Source organism: Octopus bimaculoides, chromosome 4 (assembly GCF_001194135.2).
Source record: "Octopus bimaculoides isolate UCB-OBI-ISO-001 chromosome 4, ASM119413v2, whole genome shotgun sequence".
Taxonomy (NCBI): Eukaryota; Metazoa; Mollusca; class Cephalopoda; order Octopoda; family Octopodidae; genus Octopus; species Octopus bimaculoides.
The window spans coordinates 48,711,635-48,723,167 of NC_068984.1; the positions used below are offsets into that span (position 1 = coordinate 48,711,635).

Below are 11,533 nucleotides of genomic sequence, written 5' to 3' on the forward strand. Positions count from 1 at the left end.
ATTAACTGTGTATTAATACCTCACGCTATGAGGTTTTTTCACGCTGACTACTTGATAAATTCTTATAAAGAATTTATCCTATATTATATTATATATATATATATATATATATGTATATATATATATATAAATATATATATATATATATATACATATACATACCTACATACATGATATATATACTCACTTAGAATATACAGGTTTACAAATACAAGCATAAAACAAATTAAACGCAAACATAATGCTTATTTAAATAAAAGCATTTATATACACATATATGTGCATATAGATGTGCATATAGATAAGCAAAAATACGTTCATATATATATATATGCATCAAGCATGTATATGAGCTTATATAAGAGTGTATGGCTGTAAACACATAATACTAAAAAGAAAACACTTCTGTTGGATTGAATCTGCCAACAGGATTCTGAAATTCTTTTACTTGTTTCAATCATTTGACTGCTGCCATGCTGGAGCACCACCTTAAAGCGTCATAGTGGAAGAAATCGACCCCAGTACATATTCTTTGTAAGCGTAGCACTCCGCCGAACCGCCAAGTTAAGGGGGCGCAAACACATTAGCATCGGTTGTCAAGCGATGGCAGGGGGGACAAACAGACAGAAAGACACAAACACATAAATGTATACATATATACAGGACGGGTTTCTTTTAGTTTCCGTCTACCAAATCCACACACAAGGCTTCGGTCGGCCTGAGGCTATAGCAGAAGATACTTGCTGAAGGTGCCACACAGTGGAACTGAACTCGGAACGATATGGATGGGAAACAACCTTCTTACTACACAACCACACCTGCGCATAAAGGTAATTTTAAAGTATATTATTTTATATACATTTTAAAGTTATTTGTATATATATATGTGTGTATGTGTGTGTGTGTGTGTGTGTGTGTGTGTGTGTGTGTGTTTTAAACTTAAACTAATTTACTTCGGGTTCTTATTCCTTCCAGGATTTAACATTCAGGATGGTCAATTCTCTGAACTTCTGTCTAAAACCTTAATTGATATGAAACTATGAAACAACATATATTTATCTTTACAGGTCAAACGTCTAGTCTCCGTCTTGCATACATTGTATATATGTAAAAAGAAAATGTATTTTACCTACAGCTGAATCGTTGTTATAACCATAATATTCCGGTGATTTGATGAGTTAGCTTTTGTTATTTGCATTAAATTGTGAATATACAATTACATTGCATAATGCGTAACATGCACATTAAAACAGACATGTAAACAATTTACTCTGCACTGAAATTAATATATGATAGGTGCGAAATGGTTGTAATCTTAAGGATGTCAAGGAGTTAAATATATTCACCCCTCATACTTCCTGACATTTCATGGTCGATTCGTCTCCCACTTTAAACACACCAAGATTTCCATCCCCTATTCCCAATTCCTCCGTCTACGCAGGATCTGTAGTGATAACCATGACTTTGAGACTCAGTCTCAACTCATGGCTTGCCACTTCATCCTACGGGGATATCACCTCACCACTATCCACACTGCCCTTGTCAGAGCACGTTCCGCGGACCATGCATCTGCCCTCTCCCCAAGAACCCGCTCTGCCGTCTCCCTCCTCCCTTTTCCCCTCACCTACCACTCCCCTCCTCTCCAACGCACCATTCTCTGAGCTTTCCGGCGTCTCCAGTCCGACCCCTCCACCTCACACATCTTCCTTAACCGACGCCTCCCCTCCTTCAAACGAGCCCACAACCTACGGTACCTCTTGGTCTACAGCTTCTTCCCCAACCCAACCTCCCCCCCTAGCTCGTTCCTCTGCCCACGCCCACGCAGCCGCACTTGCCCTTACCTCTCCAACACCATCCTCCTCACCGGCATCCATCATCGACCCTATCACATCATCGACTCCTTCACCTGCATTTCTACCAATGTCATCTATTGCATCTCCTGTTCTCTCTGTCATTCTCTGTACATTGGACAAACGAGACACCACTTGGCTGACCGGTTCGTGGAACACCTCCGAGACATCCGCTTCAGCAATGACACCCCGGTTCCATGCCATTTCCGCTCTACCGGTCACTCTTTGCAACACCTGTCCGTGTTCCGATTGGCCTTGCACAGGGGCCATCCGAACTGCCGTTTGCGCCGTGAACAGGGATTAATCTTGTCTTCGATCCCTTGCGTCACATGGGCTCAAATCTCCTCCCCTCTTCATCTTACCTCCTCCTCTTCATCTAACCTCCTCCTCTTCATCTAACCTCCTCCTCTTTATCTAACCTCCTCCTCTTCATCTAACCTCCTTCTCTTCATCTAACCTCCTCCTCTTGCCTCTCTCCTCTACCGGTGTAGGTGTGTTTGTGTAAATGTAAAGTAGCGGTTCGACAAGAGAGATCAGTATGGATTAAGGATCAGGCTCCAAAAACATTACTGAAGTAGATTCCTTCGACTGCAACGGTCGTAATGCATCACTATTTGATATCCTATTGCTTATTTTGATTAGTCCAGGAATCGAAACCACAATCTTAGGATCATGAGTCCATCACCGCTAACCACTAAACCACGCACCTCCACACGGACATATACATATGTATAGTAGCTAAACTTATGCTCTTGTTCGATGGTGTTCGAGTCACACCTGGTTAGCAGTTCCAACGGCGTCATCGGGCGTAGAGTTGTTTACCAAATCCTCTCTATAATAGAAGGCATCCGCCCAAGGAGTTACGCAGTGTGACAATCCGGAGCCATGTACTGTACTTCGGGAACAAACTTCTTACCACACAGCCCCGCCTGCACCCATATATATGCAGATAGATAGATAGATAGATAGATAGATAGATAGATAGATAGATAGATAGATAGATATGCATACATACATACAATCATACATACATACATACATAATACACTCCCACATAAGATATGGCTTCGGTTTCTTTGGTAGCATTTTACCTATTACCCCACAAGAGTTTTTTTAACCCAATTATTTATGTTAATATTCACTGGTAAATACATTTCGAGACTCATTTCACATTAACTCGAAGCGTTTTTTACATTTTCATGATGTAATCATACACACATAACTACACACATACAAACACACACACACACACACACACACACATCTGTGTGTGTGTGCATGTGTGTGTGGATGTGTGTGTATGCGTGTGTGTGTGCATGTGTGCGTGTGTGTGTATGCGTGTGTGTGTGTGTGTGTGTGTGTGTGTGTGTGTGTGTGTGTATTTGTTGGTCTGTGCATACACCACACCGCTTCCAGCTTCCTCTCCAGTCACGCAGTTCAAGTAATCCTCATTTTTTATGCATCTGTTGTAGTAGAAATGTCAATTTCACTGGTAACAGCACCACCGTCTTCAATTTCTTGTATCTCTTCATTCGGTTAACTGACCCTCAATGAGCTAGGTGTCTATAAAATGCCTGCGAAACAAAATGCTACATGGAGCCGAATCTAACTGTTTTAAATAATAACATCTGTAACTCCAAACAACATTTAAGTATCTTTTTTTTTTTTACTTTTCGTTTGTCCCCTCATACACACATATACGTGCACGAACGCATGCACACACATATACGCAAACATCATAAATTTTCGATTATCAATCAAATAAAATTATTCGATTCTTATATTATCCTACTGAGTTCCTTATTGCCTATACTTATTTCTCATACGTGCATGAATGCATATATTTGTGTATACATATGTGTTATTTAAAAGGCAAAGCGCATCTCAATCATGAAATCCCGACGATCGATTTGTTTTTCACGCTCTCTTCAGGAAAGCCGGTTTAGCAAGTTTTTCAGCCATATAACTAACTATACATTATAGACGTAAACATGCTACGATTAAAAAAATTGAACGTAGCTTTCCACTGAAAGGGCGTGAAAAGAATCATGTGCAACTGACAGTAGAGAGGTGCGAACATTTTTCATATACCTAATATGTATGTATAGATCTGCGTCAGAACTCAATATTGATTTGAGCAATCATAGACGGAGAATCAGATATACTTTTGACAACAAAGAAGGTCAGAGAGACGTCAATCATCAGTGAACATGGAACAGTCAACATGTGTGTATGTGTTTGTGTTTACGCGCGCGCGCGCGTATGTGTGTGTGTGTGTGTGTGTGTGTGTGTGTAAGATGACACCCTGATGTCCTTCAGAAATATATTGATGGTAAGTTTCTCCATTTAACGGTAGACCGCGCTTTAGTTGCTCGTTGTAATGAAGATGCCCAGCAGATTATGCTGCGTTGCCTGCGCAACTGCACATATTCCTTGCAATAGAAACACGTGTCGGTCAATTTAATCAAATAAATATGCTGTTTGGCCAACTATAAATTTAAAAGAAAAATTAGACGGTGTACTACTTTCCGTATTCTTTGTAATTATTTCATATATGTATATAACATATATAACAGAAGAGGAACAGTAGCAGCCTTGAATCTTTGCGGCGACTCTGTGGTCTGGAAGAAAAGGGGATTTTATCATCTCACTAGTGACCCTGTACGGATGCTTTGGATAAAATGGGCTCCACTATAGGCACCAAGCGACTATGTATTAAAGGTAATAAACAAATGACGATTTATGTCTACCTGAATTCATTTATATAATGGTTTCATATATCAATAAGTGAACCTTTATAGGTTTGTTCTAAGTGCTAGAAATAATAGTCAGATCACCCCTGACATCTTAGGAAACCACTCACAGTGTGAGATATGTATTCGTTTCTCTGCTCATACAAAACTAGAAAGAAGTCAAACGGAATAGTCATGGTTGAAATGCTTTTGATCATAAGTCTGTCTGAAGCTGAAGAAATTGAATAATACATATATTAAATGAAATTAAAAAATATATAAATAGAACATTTTTTTACAAATAGCACGTTTTTAAAAAATAGTATATTTTTTTAATAAATTACACGTTTTTAAATTAATATGTAAAGTACTGAACTTTCAAATGACACTTGAATTCTTAACGTAATTCTATGGCGGAATGAGCGTGGTGCAGTATGGTTGGAACTTTAAATCACAGGTATAATCCATTATTAAAAAGTCTTTATTTGTTAAAACGGCGAGCTGGCAGAAAAGTTAGCACACCGGGTGAAATGTTTAGCGGTATTTCGTCTGAGTTCAAATTCCGCCGAGGTCGACTTTGCTTTTCATCCTTTCGGTGTCGATAAATTAAGTACCAGTTACGCACTGGGGTCAATGTAATCGACTTAATCCCCTTGTCTGTCCTTGCTTCTCCACTCTATGTTTAGCCCGTTGTGGGCAATAAAGAAATAAGAAAAGTTAGCACGCAGGGTGAAATGCTTAGCGATATTTCTTCTGTCTTTAGGTTCTGAGTTCAAATTCCGCCGAGGTCGATTTTTGCCTTTCATCCTTTCGGGGTCGATAAATTAAGTACCAGTTGCATCTGGGGTCGATCTAAACGACTGGCCCCGCTCTCCCAAAATTTCGGGCCTTGTATCTAGAGTAGAAAAAAAAAAAAACCTTATTTATTATTTCAGCAATTCGGGGGAACTGGTAGAATAGTTAACGCGCCGGAGTATAAAAAAAAAAAAAATTAAAATGATTTGTGGCATTTCGTCAGTCTTTACGTTCTAAGTTCGAATCCCGCCAAGGTCGACTTTGCTTTTGGGGTACATAAAATATGTACTAGTTGATTCTTGGGGTCGATGTAATCGATAATCCTCTCTGCCGAAATGTGTGCCTGTAATAGAAAGGATTATTTATTATTTCTGTGAGCAGGTAGCTCATTTGATCATACAAGCAAATACTCAGCGTCAAAACGGAGAGAGAGAAGGCCATCTTACATGTATTTTTTGTTAGATAAAAGATGCACATTAAAAGGTTGTTGGAATTTCGTCGGTTATGACGACGAGGGTTCCAGTTGATCCGATCAACGGAACAGTCTACTCGTGAAATTAACGTGCAAGTGGCTGAGCACTCCACAGACACGTGTACCCTTAACGTAGTTCTCGGAGATATTCAGCGCGACACAGTGACAAGTGTGACCCATTGAATTACAGGCACAACAGAAACAGGAAGTAAGAGTGAGAAAAAGTTGTGGTGAAAGAGTACAGCAGGGTTCGCTACCATCCACTGCTGGAGCCTCGTGGAGCTTTAGGTGCTTCCGCTCAATAAACACTCACAACGCCGTGTGTAGAAATCGAAACCGCGATCCTATGACCGTAAGTCCGCGCCCTATCCACCGGGCCATTGCACCTCTACTCGTACATACATACTTATAATGTCATATATTTGTGAAAAGAAAATCAAAAATGCGTGAAGACATATTTCAACAACAAAGTATAAGATAAGTTATTTTAAATACCATAAACCATAAATCCTTAATTTATTGAAATTATCGTTGCTTCCAAAGAAGGTAGAACAATCGCTTGGTAGCAAGTAAATGGGTCCAAAACCCAATTAGAAGGGGACTAAGTGGACTATTTAATGAGATCACTATGAGAGATTTTTACATAACAATAACCGGCTGATAACATTAGTGGAGATATATTCTGAGCGTGTTTGGCATCCACCAATTTTGATAGCAACAACCGTTAATTTAGTAAGGAGCTTCCATTGTGAGTGTGTGTGTGTGTGTGTGTGAATACATGTGCTTGTGTGCGTGCGCGTATGGGCGTGGGTGCCTGTGTGTGTGTCTGAGAGAGGGAAAGATAGAGAAAAAAAGAGAGAGTTGATGCATGTGTGTGTTTGTGTGGGTGTATGTGTGAGTATGCGCGCATGCGTAGTCGAGTGGCATTGAATAAAATAAGCAGGATTGCAGTTAGTTAAGTGGGATTGAATGAAAGATAGAGAGAAAAGGAAAGGATAAACACAATGAGGGCGAATTTTAAATGAATGAATGAAGTGACCGAACGATACTGAATGAAAGTGGGAGATTGTTTGTATGGACGTGGGAGGAAGAAAATGAATATTTAGAGAGTGGATGTTTGTGTGTGTGTGTGTGTGTGTGTGTGTGTGTGTGTGTGTGTGTGTGTGTGTGTGTGTGATATGTGACAGAAGGAGAGAGAGAGTGTGTATGTGTGTGTGTATGTGTGTATGTGTGTATGCGTGTATGTATGTGTGTATGTGTGTATGTCTGTATGTATGTATGTGTGTATGTGTGTATGTGTGTATGTATGTGTGTGTTATTTCTTTACTACCCACAAGGGGCTACACACAGGGGACATGTGTGTGATATGTGACAGAGGGAGAGAGAGTGTGTATGTGTGTGTGATGTTTGACAGGGAGAGAGAGTGTGTATGTGTGTATGTATGTGTGACAGAGGGAGAGAGAGAGTTTGTGTGTGTGTGTGTGTGTGTGTGTGTGTGTGTGTGACAGAGAGAGTGTGCGTGAAACAAAGAGAGAATGTGTGTGTGACAAAAAGAGAGAGAGAAACAGTTTGTGCGTGACAGAGAGAGAGTGAGTGTGCGTGTGTGTGAAAGAGAGAGAGAGTGTGCGCGTGTGTGAGTGACAGAGAAAGAGAGAGAGTGTGTGTGTATGCGTGTGTGTCTATGTGCGCGCGCTAGTCGTTGTTGTTTAGTCACAGGTCAGCATGATCGAGAGGACTTATTAAAACTGTTCACGTCGTGCCCGATTCTTTTATTTTAAAATTTTGTTTGTGTTTTTCTTTCAGACAAGGCACCCCTTCGCACCCCTGCCACACCCACGCATATCCGTGTACATATCTCTTAGCTTTTATTTTTTACTTTCGATAATCTTTTTACTTCAGCTATACTGGGGCATCGCCTTGAAGGGTTCTAGTCGAACAAATCAACCATGAGACTTATTTTTTAAAGCCTGGTAGTTATTTTTTCGGATACATTTGACGAACCGCTTAATTACGGTGCGTGAATACACTAACACCCGTTGACGAGTGGTGGTGGCGAACAAACAGAGACACAAAGACACACACACATAGATATATACATAAAGATGTATGCGACTGACTTCTTTTACTTTCCATCTACGAAATCTACTCACAAGGCTTTGGTCGGCCAGAGGCTATAGTAGAAGACACTTACCTAAGGTACCAGGCAGTGGGACTGTGTGTTTAGAAGCAAGCTTCTTAGCACACAACCACACACAGAATACTAAAACTATTTTTGGATCTTTTCTGTTTGGCTGCCAAGGTCAGTTTACGTTCGAATTGATTTCATATTCTATGTAATGATACACTATTATAGGCTAATCAATGCCATGAAAATCATTTTCGCCATAAATTAATAAATATTAAAGTTTGAAAATTTTGGGTGATTTTAGCCAATCGTAAGCCACATTCATGCCTGTTTCCATAGTAACAAGCCGAACATGAGAACTCTTTTGTCTGCGAGAAAGCACGTGTTGCGAAATATATTGAAAGCTCTTGTTGACGCTGTGTTCTACTGTTTTACCCACCTGGAAATTTTACTAATCTGTTTGATTTTGTTTTTAGATAAGTCTCTTGTTTTGAGAATTATATAATTTGTAATGTGTTGTTTATCGCATAGAGTGCATATTGGAAGCTTTAAAATGCTAACTACTTGTTGTTAACTCCTTTTCCGCGTGTAGAATACAAATATTGACAACATGTACTATTTTCAGGTTGTTGACAAAATGTGCAGCTACGCACAAAATGACAGCTTCCAAATCTTATTTCTTGACTCGGTGAAAATGATCAAACTTTAAACCACTATAAGTTGTTTTTTTTTCTTAATTCTGGAATAAGGGAAATATCTTCAACAATTCAGTTTGGAAAACTACATTAATGTACCAAATTTTAAGATTTTCGATAAACTTTAATTTTTGAAGGCTTGGCAACAGAAAAGATCCCTACTTTTTTCTGTTAAGTAACTTCCGTTCCTCCTCCCGCCAATCACTGTCTTAGTGATTTGGGGAAGATTTGGCTGCTATCCCTAAAATGTCACTCCATCACGTAAAGCAGCTATAGGCAAACTGCAGCCTGCGGAATTTTCTGAATGGCTCGTCTAAGGAAAAATTGCATTGAATTTTTCTTCGGGTAATTAAGTATGTCTCAAGCGGCTCGCTTCTCGAGCAAGGTTGCTTGTACCGGACATAAGACACCTTTGTGGTTTTGTCGACGTCGCTGAGTGTTAAAAACGCCCTGGCAATGTTTAAAATACAGCACAGAATACGGAGCCAGAACCATTTCAGCTTGTCAACTATTTGTCTTGGCTTACGTCACACTGAGTTATCAATCAGTTTGTGAAAAACGATGCTTGGAAAAATATATAAAATAATATTCTTTTCTACTCTTGGCACAAAGCCCGAAATTTTGGGGAGGGGGCCAGTAGATTAGATCGACCCCAGTGCGCAACTGGTATTTAATCTATCGACCCCGAAAGAATGAAAGCAAAGTCGACTTTGAACTCAGAACGTAAAAACAGATGAAATACCGCTAAGCATATATAAGATAATATTAACATTTTAAAAATTGAAATGCTTAAGTATTTTATTGCAAGATTTCTGAGGTGAAATCGTGTGTTGAAACAGATATTGTTGTATTTGGGGATGTTTTTTTTTTTTTTTTTTTTTCAAAATAAACAGGTGAAACATTGGATGAAGAGTCGCTGAAGAGCCCACAGGATGTGTGATAAAAGATTTCAGAAAATGGACACTAAACTAAGAACAATAATAAAACCGAAGTAAAGAGCGTGTGTTTATTTGGCAAAAACAAAAAACATAAATGACCATCCTGGAATGTAACAAAAATGAAATGAAGGAATGGAAAAGGATGGTAGAAAAGGTAATAGCTTTTTTTTTTGTCTGTTTAACCTGATTGAGTATACATAAGAACATAAAATTCTTGGCTATGCAAGTCCTGACTTTTCCCAGGCATAGTTTTGCAGAGCATAACTGCACATGTATGGATCCCCGATTCTACTTCCTCATAACTCTCGGAAATATTGATATCTTTTTAATGAAATTTTCTCCAAATACCTTTCAGATGGATTAGGAATTATATAGGAATTTAATGTGAAAAGAAAAAAAAAATAGAAAGAAAAATTTGGTGGGGACTCACACATAAATGCTGACACACATCACACATATATCTATAAAATGAAACTCGAAATTTTGAAAAATACTTTGTGATGTGTATCAGTCTGTATGCCCCACCACCACCACCAGTTGCTTATTTGTATTACGTTAAATTATGATATAATCGAAATCGATACCATCTCAAAGGTAGTTATAAAAAATGTTCCTTAAAACATACCCCCACTTCTTTTTTCTGAAAGTTATAAGGAAATAAAGTTGACTCATGTGAATTATCAAAAATTCTTCCTACTCGCCTGAAAATTTTTTTCGGAACTAATTCCAATATAATCTGAATCTACTCGTTGAAAATTGCTTTAAGCAATATCCATTTTAGAGAATGTTATGAGGAAAAAGCCTATGATGAGGGGGCGCATATATGGTATTGTGGGTCATCCACTGTTTCCTTTGTTCTCTAAGTTTGATTTGAGGAAAATTTCATTGTTATTTCGGGCAGGTTAATCAACTATGTAGGGATTCACTTGTTGGTTCGAAAAGCGGATGTATAATGTGACTGCTAATATTATATAGTGAGTGAGTGAGTGAAAGAGTGGTTGTGCAAGTAAGTGTGAGGGAGGGAGAGAGGGGGAGGGAGGGAGTATTGAGTGGATGAGTAAGTGTGGGCAGGTGTCTGAGTGAGTGGGTGAGTGAGTGAGTGAGTGAGTGAGTGAGAGAATGGATGTATAAATGAGTGAATATTTGATTCAGAAAATGTGTGGGAAAAGATAGGAACGTAGAATGGAAGGTTTCAATGACTAAGAAAGCAAGTACTCGAGATAGATGATAGCAAAAGTAGGGGAATAAAGAATAAGTGGGGGCGGGAGAAAGAAAGAGAGAGAGAGAAGTGAGAGAGAGAGAGAAAGAGTGAGAGAAAGAGAGAGAGAGTGCTATGCAGTGAAAAAAAGAGTGAGGGGATAGGCAAAAAAAAAAGGAGTTGAAGGGAGAGTAAAGGATAACATGGATGACAGAAAATTAACGTTTGAGTGAGAACGTAGAAAGCGAAAGAAAATGTGAATATGAGAAAACGGTGACTAGGAAGAGTTTAGGAAAATTGTCATAGAGACGTGAAGACGCGAGTGGAAGTGAGTGGGTGGGAATGATTGAATGTTTGAGAGGGAAGGGAGAAGAAAGTTGCTAAACAGAAAGACTTGTTTAACGATTTTGTGTATATGTATATGTATATGTGATGTGAATATGTATGTGTGGGGAAGGAGTGTCTCATGAGGCAGAATAGGCAAAAAAAAAAAAAAAAAGACGGGGAAACAAATCAATAAATTCGAAAGAATAAAATGATTTCACCAGGAAACGTATGCAAAGTTATATCAATGCACCTGCGATGTGTATGTCTACACGTATGTACCTATATATGTGTATTTGTTTCCGTGTGTGTAGGTAGGTAGGTATGTATGTATGTATACACACACACACACATTTATATATGCATATTTATGTAGTTATATATATATATATATATATATATAT

The 11,533-nt window shown here is 38.8% G+C and overlaps 1 long non-coding RNA gene across 1 annotated transcript in view; it reads left to right on the forward strand.

Moving 5' to 3' along the window:
* The first annotated feature begins 9,569 nt into the window (after nt 1–9,569).
* The window catches only part of LOC128247676 (uncharacterized), an 18,741-nt gene continuing 16,777 nt past the window's right edge, over nt 9,570–11,533 (forward strand). Inside the window, exon 1 of the long non-coding RNA XR_008264039.1 lies at nt 9,570–9,761. This is a non-coding gene — a long non-coding RNA (uncharacterized LOC128247676). The remainder of the gene's footprint in view (nt 9,762–11,533) is intronic.